At 41.0% G+C, this 11,464-nt stretch overlaps 1 pseudogene; it reads left to right on the top strand.

Moving 5' to 3' along the window:
- Positions 1-9,886: 9,886 nt before the first annotated feature.
- On the top strand, positions 9,887-10,649 carry LOC102414171 (annotated as a pseudogene).
- Positions 10,650-11,464: the final 815 nt, after the last annotated feature.

Below are 11,464 nucleotides of genomic sequence, written 5' to 3' on the forward strand. Positions count from 1 at the left end.
TATATAAAGTGAAGTAAGTCAGAAAGAGAAAAGCAAATATAGTGTGTGTGTGTGTGTGTATAAATATATATATGGAATCTAGGCAAGTGGTACTGATGAACCTATTTGCCGGGAGGACTGGAGACACAATGTAGTGAATGGACACAATGGGGAGCGAGGGAGAGGGACGAATGGAGAAAGCAGCATCAACATACATAATACACTATCATGTGTAAAATGGATAGGTGGTGAGAAGCTGCTATATAACACAAGGAGCCCAGTTTGGCACTCTGTGATGGCCTTGGAGGGAGGATGGGAGGAAGAGAGGGAGGCTCGAGAGGGAGGGGATATATGTATAATTATGGCTGGTTTATATTGTTATATGGCAGAAACCAACACAACATTGCAAAACTTAAAAAACAAAAAATAAAAGAAAATGAAATTTGAGAAGATCCCACATGCTGTGTAGTGCAGCAAAATAAAAAAGTAATATTGGGCATTGTTTTCTGTGCTATACAGTAGGTCCTTGCTGGTTATCTATTTTAAATATAGTAGTGTGCACATGCAGAGAAGGAAATGGCACCCCACTCCAGTACTCTTGCCTGGAAAATCCCATGGACGGAGAAGCCTGGTAGACTGCAGTCCATGGGGTCGCTAGGAGTCGGATAGGACTGTATAACTTTCAAGTAGACAATCTGAGCGACTTCACTTTCACTTTTCACTTTCATGCATTGGAGAAGGAAATGGCAACCCACTCCAGTGTTCTTGCCTGAAGAATCCCAGGGACGGGGGAGCCTGGTGGGCTGCCGTCTCTGGGGTCACACAGAGTCGGACACGACTGAAGCGACTTAGGAGCAGTAGTGTGCACGTGTCAATCCCAAACTCCCGTCTGTACCTCCCAATAACCTGTCCCCTCTGATAACCATAAATTCATTCTCGAAACCTATTTATGTTTTGTAAATAAGTGAATTTGTATCATTTTTTTAGATTCCACATATAAGAAATACCACATGATATTTGTCTGTCTGACTTACTTCGCTTAGTATGATAATCTCCAGGTGCATCCATGTTGCTGCAAATGCCATTATTTCATTTTCTTAATGGTAGAGTATATGTACAACATCTTCTTTATCCATTCATCTGTGGATGGACATTTAGGTTGCTTCCATGTCTTACCTATTGTAAATCACACTGTAATGAACATTAGAATGCATGTATCTTTTCAAACTATGTTTTTCTCTAGATATATGACCAGCAGTGGGATTGTAGGATCATATGATAGCTCTATTTTAATTTCTTAAGAAACCTCCATACTTTTCTTCATATTGGCTGTACCAATTTACATTTCTACCAACAGTGTTGGAGGGCTCTATTTTCTCCACACCCTCTCCAGCATTTATTGTTTGCAGATTTTTTTGATGATGGAAGTTCTGACTGGTGTGAGGTGATATACCATCGTAGTTTTTATTTGCATTTCTCTAATAACTAGAAATTTTAAGCATCTCTTAATGAGCCTCTTAGTCATCTGTATATCTTTGGAGAATTGTGTGTTCAGGTCTTCTGCCTATTTTCTGGTTGGGTTTATTTTTTCTTTTCTATGGAGTCTCATGAGCTGTTTGTAAATTTTGGAGACTAGTGCCTGTTGGTCACATCATTTTCAAGTATTTTCTCCCATTCTGTGAGTTGTCCTTTTTGTTTGTTTGTTTATGGTTTCCTTTGCCTTGAAAAAGTTTAGTTTAACGAGGTCCCATTTGTTTTTGTTTTTATTTCCGTTCCTCTAGGAGATGGCTTGGAAAAGATATTGCTGTGATTTGTGTCAAAGAGTGCTCACCCATGTTTTCCTCTTAGAGTTTTATAGTACCTGGTCCTACATCTAGGTCTTTAATTCATTTAGAGTTTATTTTTATTTATAGTGTTAAATAATGTTCTAAGTTCATTTTTTTGCATATTGTTTTTCAGATGTTCAGTTGTGTCTGACTCCTTGCAATCCCATGGACTGCAGCATGCCAGTCTTCCATGTCCTTCATTATCTCCCAAAGTTTGCGCAAACTCACTCCATTGAGTCAGTGACGCCATCCAATCATCTCATTCTCTGTTGCCCGCTTTTCTTCCTGCCTTCAGTCTTTCCCAGCAGCGGGATCTTTTTGAATGAGTCTGCTCTTCGTATCAGATGGCCAAAATATTGGAGTTTCAGCTTCAGCATCAGTCCTTCCAATAAATATTCAGGGTTGATTTCCTTTAGAATTGATAGGTTCGATTTTCTTGCAGTCCAAGGGACTCCAGCACCACAGCTCAAAAGCATTAATTCCTCAGCACTCAGGTGATGGACAGGGAAGCCTGGCATGCTGCAGTCCATGGGGTTGCAAAGAGTCATATGCGACTGAGCCACTGAACTGAACTGAACAGCCTTCTTTATGGTCCAACTCTTACATCCATACATGACTACTGAAAAAACCATAGTTTTGACTATATGGACCTCTGTCAGCAAAGTAATGTTTCTGCTTTTTAATATGCTGTCTAGGTTTGTCATCGGAGAGGGCAATGGTACCCCACTCCAGTATTCTTGCCTGGAAAATCCCATGGACGAAGGAGCCTGGTAGGCTGCAGTCCATGGGGTCACGAAGAGTTGGACATGATTGAGCGACTTCCCTTTCACTTTTCACTTTCATGCATTGGAGAAGGAAATGGCAACCCACTCCAGTGTTCTTGCCTGGAGAATCCCAGGGACGGGGGAGCCTGATGAGGTCTATGGGGTTGCACAAAGTTGGACACGACTGAAGCAACTTAGCAACAACAGCAACAGGTTTTTCATAGCTTTTCTTCCAAGGAACAAGAGTCTTTTAATTTCATGGCTGCAGTCACAGTCCACAGTGATTTTGGAGCCCAAGAAAATAAAATCTGCCACTATTTTCATTGTTTCCCCATTTATTTGCCATGAAGTGATGGGACCAGAAGCCATGATCTTAGTTTTTTTGAATGCTAAATTTTAAGTCAACGTTTTCACTCTCCTCTTTCACCTTCATCAAAAAGCTCTTCAGTTTCTCTTTGCTTTCTGCCATAAGGGTGGTGTCAATCAAGATATTTCTCCCAGCAATCTTGATTCCAACTTATGATTCATCCAGCCTGGCATTTTGCATGATGTACTCTGCATAGAAGTTAAATAAGAAGGGTGACATATAGCCTTGACATACTCCTTCCCCAATTTTTAACCAATCTGTTGTTCCATGTACAGTTCTGTTACTTCTTGACCTGTTTCCTAGAATGGAGGTAAGATAGGCTGGTTCTCCTATCTCTTTAAGAATTTTTCACAGTTTGTTGTGATCCACACAGTCAAAGGCTTTAGTGTAGTCAATGAAGCAGAAGTAGATGTTTTTCTGGATTCCCTTGCTTTTTCTATGATCCAGTGGATGTTGGCAATTTGATCTCTGGTTCTTCTGCCTTTTTGAAGTCCAGCTTGTACATCTGGAATTTCTCGGTTCACATACTGTTGAAGTCTAGCTTGAAGGATTTTGAGCATTACCTTGCTACCATGTGAAATGAGTGCAATTTTGATGACCCTTTTTGGCATTGCCCTTCTCTAGGATTGGGCTTCCCTGATAGCTCAGTTGGCAAAGAATCCACCTGCAATGCAGGAGACCCCAGTTCGATTTCTGGGTTGGGAAGATCCCCTGGAGAAGGGATAGGATACCCACTCCAGTATTCTTGGGCTTCCCATGTGGCTCAGCTGATAAAGAATCCACCTGCAATGTGGGAGACCTGGGTTTGATCCCTGGGTTGGGAAGATCTCCTGAAGGAGGGAAAGGCTACCCACTCCAGTATTCCGGCCTGGAGAATTCCATGAACTGTATAGCCCATGGGGTCGCAAAGAGTCAGACATGACTGAGCAACTTTCACTTTCACTTCTCTGGGATTGGAATGAAAATTGACCTTTTCCAGCCATGTGGCCATTGCTGAGTTTTCCAAATTTGCTGGTATATTGAGTGCAGCACTTTAAGAGCATCATCTTTTAAGGTTTGAAATAGCTCATGTAGAATTCCATCACCTCCACTAGCTTTGTTCATAATAAATAATACTTCCTAAAGCCCACTTCACATTCCAGGATGTATGGCTCTAGGTGAGAGACCACTAGCACCACCCGAGAAGCCCTTTTTAAACATAGCTGTCCAGGTTTCTCACCATCATTTATTGAAGAGACTGTCTCGCCTTCTTTGTTACAGATTGTTGTTATTCAGTCACTAAGTTATGTCCAACTCTTTAGGACCCCATGGACTGCAGCATGCTAGGCTTCCCTGACCTTCACTACCTCTCAAAGTTTGCTCAGACTCATGTCCACTGAGTCATAATGCCATCCTACAATCTTATTCTCTGTTACTGCCGTCTCCTCCTGCCCTCAATCTTTCCCAGCATTAAGATCTTTTCCAGTGAGTTGTCTCTTTGCATCAAGTGGCCAAAGTATTAGAGCTTCAGCTTCAGCAATGAATAGTCAGTCCTCCCAGTGAATATTCAGGGTATTTTGATTTCCTTTGGGATTGATTGGTTTGATCTCCTTGCTGTCCAAGGGACTCTCAAGAGTCTTCTCCAGCACCACAGTTCAAAAGCATCAGTTCTTCTGTGCTCAGCCTTCTTTATGGTCCAACTCTCACATCCGTACATGACTACTGGAAAAATCATAGTGTTGACTATATGGACCTTTGTTGGAAAAGTGATGTCAGATCACTTTGTTGTTACAGATCAATTGGCCGTTGGTGCATAGACTTATTTCTGGCTTTCTAGAAATAAATTTTTTCCTGTTCCTTTTATCTATACATCTGTTTTAGTGTCAGAACCATACTGTTTTCATAACTGTAGCTTTGTAGTATAGTGTGAAATCAGGAAGCTTGATTCCTTCAGCTGCATTTTTCTTCCTCAATATTGCTTTGACCATTAAGGGTCTTTTTGTTTCTCAGTATAAATTGTAATATTTTTTTCTATTTCTGTGAAAAATGCCATTGATAATTTGATAGGGATTGCATTGAATCTGTAGATTGCCTTGTGCAGTGAGATATTTTGACAATGTTGATTCTTCCAATCCAAGAACATGGTATATCTTTTCAGCTGTTGGTGTCATTGTTGATTTTGCTCAGCAGTGTCTTATAGTTTTTGCAGTACAAGTCTTCTGCCTCCTTAGGTAGGCTTTTTCCCAGGTGTTTTGTTCATTTTGATATGATGGTAAATGAGATTCTTTTTCTTTCTGATCTTTTATTGTTAGTGTATAGAAACCTAACAGATTTCTGTGTATTAATTTTGTATCCTACAAACTTACCAAATTCATTGATGAAGTCTAATAGTTTTTTGGTACATCTTTAGGATTTTCTTTTGTAGTATCAATATGAAACTGGTTCCGATGTGGTGTGGCCATGCAGTGTAGGTTGTATCCAAGCTCACAGGTCTTGTGAGGAGAAAAATTCACTGAGCCAGGCAGATAAAAAAAGACCACTGAGTCTTGCAGTGAGGAAATAGAGTTTATTGAATGGAAACAGAAAAGGCTTCTGACCTAGACATCAGAAGAGGGTAAAGGAGAATACCCGCTTCCTTAACTTGAGCAGAGCTTTATATACCTTCTGGTGGGCTACTAACAACAGGTTAAATAAACATTTCAAGGCTGTAAAAGTTTTACCAAAGCTCTTTCCCAGTGTATACATCCTGAGATAACATCAGCACAAGATTGACCAAAGGGTACAAGTTCCTGTGAGGGAGGAAAGAACATGCCTTTGGGCAAGATATATTGTTGCCATTTAATCATCAGCGCAAGAGCAGCAAAACAGGCCTTTGAGCAAAATATATTGTTGCTATTTGATCACAATGCTTACATGACATGAGGCCTAAGGAAAAACATGTCTGTGAGAAATATGTATTATTGTTATTTAGTAATAGATGTATTTTTGTTATTTAGTAATTATCACAGAGCTTATGTGACTAAGGCAAAGAATGTATCAGATCAGATCAGTTGCTCAGTCCTGTCCTACTCTTTGCGACCCCATGAATCCCAGCACGCCAGGCCTCCCTGTCCATCACTAATTCCTGGAGTTCACTCAGATTCACGTCCATCGAGTCAGTGATGCCATCCAGCCATCTCATCCTCTGTCGTCCCCTTCTCCTCCTGCCCCCAATCCCTCCCAGCATCAGAGTCTTTTCCAATGAGTCAACTCTTCGCATGAGGGGGCCAAAGTACTGGAGTTTCAGCTTTAGCATCATTCCTTCCAAAGAAATCCCAGGGCTGATCTCCTTCAGAATGGACTGGTTGGACTTCCTTGCAGTCCAAGGGACTCTCAAGAGTCTTCTCCAACACCACAGTTCAAAAGCATCAATTCTTCGGCGCTCAGCCTTCTTCACAGTCCAACTCTCACATCCATACATGACCACAGGAAAAACCATAGCCTTGACTAGACGGATCTTTGTTGGCAAAGTAATGTCTCTGCCTTTGAATATGCTATCTAGATTGGTCATAACTTTCCTTCCAAGGAGTAAGTGCCTTTTAATTTCATGGCTGCAGTCACCATCGCAGTGATTTTGGAGCCCAGAAAAATAAAGTCTGACACTGTTTCCACTGTTTCCCCATCTATTTCCCATGAAGTGATGGGACCGGATGCTATGATCTTCGTTTTCTGAATGTTGAGCTTTAAGCCAACTTTTTCACTCTCCTCTTTCACTTTCATCAAGAGGCTTTTGAGTTCCTCTTCACTTTCTGCCATAAGGGTGGTGTCATCCACATATCTGAGGTTATTGATATTTCTCCTGGCAATCTTGATTCCAGCTTGTGTTTCTTCCAGTCCAGCGTTTCTCATGATATACTCTGCATATAAGTTAAATAAAGAGGGTGACAATATACAGCCTTGATGAACTCCTTTTCCTATTTGGAACCAGTCTGTTGTTCCATGTCCAGTTCTAACTGTTGCTTCCTGACCTGCATACACATTTCTCAAGAGGCAGATCAGGTGGTCTGGTATTCCCATCTCTTTCAGAATTTTCCACAGTTTATTGTGATCCACACAGTCAAAGGCTTTGGCATAGTCAATAAAGCAGAAATAGATGCTTTTCTGGAACTCTCTTGCTTTTTCCATGATCCAGCAGATGTTGGCAATTTGATCTCTGGTTCCTCTGCCTTTTCTAAAACCAGCTTGAACATCTGGAAGTTCACGGTTCACATATTGCTGAAGCCTGGCTTGGAGAATTTTGAGCATTACTTTACTAGCGTGTGAGATGAGTGCAATTGTATGGTAGTTTGAGCATTCTTTGGTATTGCCTTTCTTTGGGATTGGAATGAAAACTGACCTTTTCCAGTCCTGTGGCCACTGCTGAGTTTTCCAAATTTGCTGACATATTGAGTGCAGCACTTTTGCAGCATCATCTTTCAGAATTTGAAATAGCTCAACTGGAATTCCATCACCTCCACTAGCTTTGTTTGTAATGATGCTTTCTAAGGCCCACTTGACTTCACATTCCAGGATGTCTGGCTCTAGATCAGTGATAACTCCTCCCTAAGGACTCCTTATCAACTTTCTTGAAGTTAACTATATCACTGTCACCTACAAATAGTGGCAGTTTTACTTCTTTTTAAATTTGGGTTTCTTTTATTTCTTTTTCTTCCTTGATTGCCATGACTAGAACTTCTAAAACATTGCTAAATAAAAGTGATGAGTGTATACTTCCCTGTCTTGTTCCTGATCTTAGAGGAAATGCTTTCAGTTTTTCACCATTGGGTACTCTGTTAGCTGTAAGTTTGTCATATATGGCCTTTATTATGTTGAGATATGTTCCCTCTATGCCCACTTTCTGCTGCTGCTGCTGCTGCTGCTAAGTTGCTTCAGTCATGTCCGACTCTGTGTGACCCCATAGATAGCCGCCCAGCAGGCTCCCCCATCCCTGGGATTCTCCAGGCAAGAACACTGGAGTGGGTTGCCATTTCCTTCTCCAATGCATGAAAGTGAAAAGTGAAAGTGAAGTCACTCAGTCGTGTCTGACTCTTTGTGACCCCATGGACTGCAGCCTACCAGGCTCCTCCATCCATGGGATTTTCCAGGCAAGAGTACTGGAGTGGGGTGCCATCGCCTTCTCCAATGCCCACTTTCCAGTGAGTTTTTAATCAGAAGTGGATGCTGAATTTTGTCAAAAGCTCTTTCTACATCTATTGAGATGATCATATGATTTTTATCCTCTTATTTGTTGATGTGGTATATCACACTGATTGATTTGGGGATACTAAAAAACTCTTGCATCCCTGGGATAAATCCCAGTTGATCGTGGTGCATGACCCTTTTAATGTATTGTTGGATTCGATTTCCTAGTATTTTGTTGAGGATTTTTACATCTATGTTCAACAGTGATATTGGCCAGTAATTTTCTTTTCTGTGGTACCTTTGTCTGTTTTTGGTATCAGTGTGAAGGTAGCCTCATAGAATGAGTTTAGGAGTATTCCTTCCACTGTGATTTATTGGAATAGCTTCAGGATAGGTGTTAACTCTTCTCTAAATTTTTGATAGAATTCTGTGACGCCATCTTGTCCTGTACTTTTGTTTGTTGTATGTTTTTTAGTGTACAGAGGATGGGGGAGCTGGATGGCATCACCAATGCAACGGACTTGAACTTGGGCAAACTCAGGAGATGGTGAGGGACAGAGAGCTGTGACATGCTGAAGTCCATGGGGTTGGGAAGAGTTGAATACAACTAGGCAACTGAACAACATGTACTTTAAACACAGTTTCAATTTCAGAACTTGTGGTTGTCTTCATATTTTCTATTTCTTCTTGGTTCCCTCCTGGGAAATTTTTCCTTTCTAGGAATTTGTCCATTTCTTTCAGGATGTCCATTTTATTGGTATATAGTTGATCATACTCTTATGATCCTTTGTATCTGTGGAGCCATTGTAACTTTTTCGTTTCTAATTCTATTGATTTTGAGTTCTCTCCCTTATTTCTTGATGAGTCTGGCTGAAGGTTTATCTTTTCAAAGAAGCAGTTTTTCCTTTCATTGCTCTTTTCTATTTTTTTTCTTATTTTCTATTTCATTTATTTCTGCTCTGATCTTTATGATTTCTTTCCTTGTACTAACTTTGGGTTTTATTTTCTCTTCTTCTCTAATTACTTTATGTGTAAAGTTAGGTTGTTTATTTGTGATTTTTCTTCTTTCCTGAGATAAGATTGTATTACTATATACCTTCCTCTTAGAACTGTTTTTGCTGCATCCCATCGGTTTTGTATTGTAGTGCTTTTGTTTTCATTTGTCTAAGTACTTTTGGATTTCCTCTTTGATTTCTTCAGTAATCTATTGGTTTCTTATTAGCATATTGTTTAGCCTCCATGTGTTTCTGATTTTTACAGGTTTTTTTTTTTTTCTTTTAGTTGATTTCTAATTCATAGTATTGTGGTCAGGAAGGATGTTTGAAATAATTTCAATTTTCTTAAATTTACTGCAGCTTGCTTTATAGCCCAGTATGTGATCAATTCTGGTGAATGTTAGATGTGACTTGAGAAGAATGTGTATTCTGCTGCTTTTGGATGGAATATTCTATAAATATCAACTAAGTCCATCTGGTCTAATGTTTCATTTAAGGCCTGTGTTTCCTTATTGATCTTCTGTCTGGATGATCAGACATTGATGAAAGCGGGGTGTCTTTTTATGTTAGTGGTGGAACATGGAAGAGCTGCACCCTCCAAAGTGGTAAACCAACACCTCTGCTTGTTTGTTTTGCCTTAGTTCCACCACTCCAAACACACCCATCAAGGACCCTAAATCTGTCCACCCCGAGTGAAGCAAGACCTTCCAGCTAGGTCCCCTGGATTTCGGCCAACTTTGCACCTCCAGACAACCTGAGCAAGATGTCTTATCTTACTTAAGCAATTACCTTATGTAGTCGTTGCACTGAGTCTGACTGGCCACTCCTCAGAAACAGCAGTGGGAGAGGACAACGTTCAGTCAGGTGCAGCTAGATTTGCTGGAAGCACTGTTTGCTAAGACTCAATACCCACATATCTTCATGTGGGAGGAGGTGGTGCTGAAAATCAACTTGCCTAAATCCAGGGTACAGGTATGGATTAAGAACTGAAGAACTATGTGCCACCAACAGCAGCAGCAATGACAGAATGGAGGTCTAAACAAAGTAACACCTGACAAAGACATCTGCCCTGGAAGTGAGTTCAGACAGTGTAACAAGTGGCCTATTTACTCCCCGCCTCTGGCACCTTGGTCCCAGCCATTTCCAGTGCTCCTGTGTCTATCTGGAGCCCAGCTTGCTTATCCCCACTGTCAGATCCCTTGCCTACCTCCTCTTCTTGCATGCAGAGATCCTATCCCATGACCTATACTCAGGCTTCAGGTTGTATAGTCAAGGATATGCTGGCTCAACTTCCTACTCTGGGAGCAAGGACTGTGGATATTATTGACTCTCATGCATCACCAGCTTTCTGGACCAGCAACCACACTCAATCCCATGGATAACAATACAGCCACCAGGCATCTCAATCAGTTCCCAGCTTCTCTTTCCATCCAAGGATATGGAGCTTCAAGCTTGGGTTTTAACTCAACCACTGATTGCTTGGATTGTAAGTACTGCCTCCTGGAAGCTTAACTTCAGTGCTGACTGCTTAGATTATAAAGATCAAACATCTTCATGGAAATTCCAGGTTTTGGGATGACCTATAGAACCTCTTTTGGAGAAGGCAATGGCACCCCACTCCAGTACTCTTGCCTGGAAAATCCCATGGACGGAGGAGCCTTGTAGGCTGCAGTCCGCGGGATCACTAAGAGTCGGACACAACTGAGCAACTTCACTTTCACTTTTCACTTTCCTGCACTGGAGAAAGAAATGGCAAGCCACTCCAGTGTTCTTGCCTGGAGAATCCCAGGGACGGGGGAGCCTGGTGGGCTGCCATCTATGGGGTCACACAGAGTTGGACACGACTGAAATGACTTAGCAGCAGCAGCAGCAGCATAGAACCTCTTCTGTTGATGAATTTTAAATATACTGGGCTGGACATTCTAGTCTTAGCCAGGCATTGGTTAAAAGAGTTATAAGGTATGATACTCAGACTCATCTTCTGATTAATGTCTTGGGAGGCATAGAAGGAAAATAAAAGGCCTTAAAGTGGCCTACCAACCAGTTACCTGAAATGGGCAAACCAACCTACTTAATACTTAAGATCATGTCATAATTTTAGATCATCAGCTTTCCTTATTCACAAAGTAATCAAAAGCAATCTAGCTGTGTGCAAACAAATACCACCAAAAATAAACAAAAATAAATTGTGAGGAGAGGGATAGAGCCTTCTTAAGCAGAGGTATTCCAGTGTTTCAGCCAATCCTTGGTTGAATCTTATGAATGGGCAGTGTCTCACACTCATTCACATTTCATGACCGATTCATAGTTGGTACTGAAAAACTTCTCAGGGCTGTGTGAATTATGCAACTAATTGTCCTAGATACACTACTTTATTTAAAAAATAATGTCTAT

This window comes from Bubalus bubalis, chromosome 14 (genome assembly GCF_019923935.1).
Source record: "Bubalus bubalis isolate 160015118507 breed Murrah chromosome 14, NDDB_SH_1, whole genome shotgun sequence".
Taxonomy (NCBI): domain Eukaryota; kingdom Metazoa; phylum Chordata; class Mammalia; order Artiodactyla; family Bovidae; genus Bubalus; species Bubalus bubalis.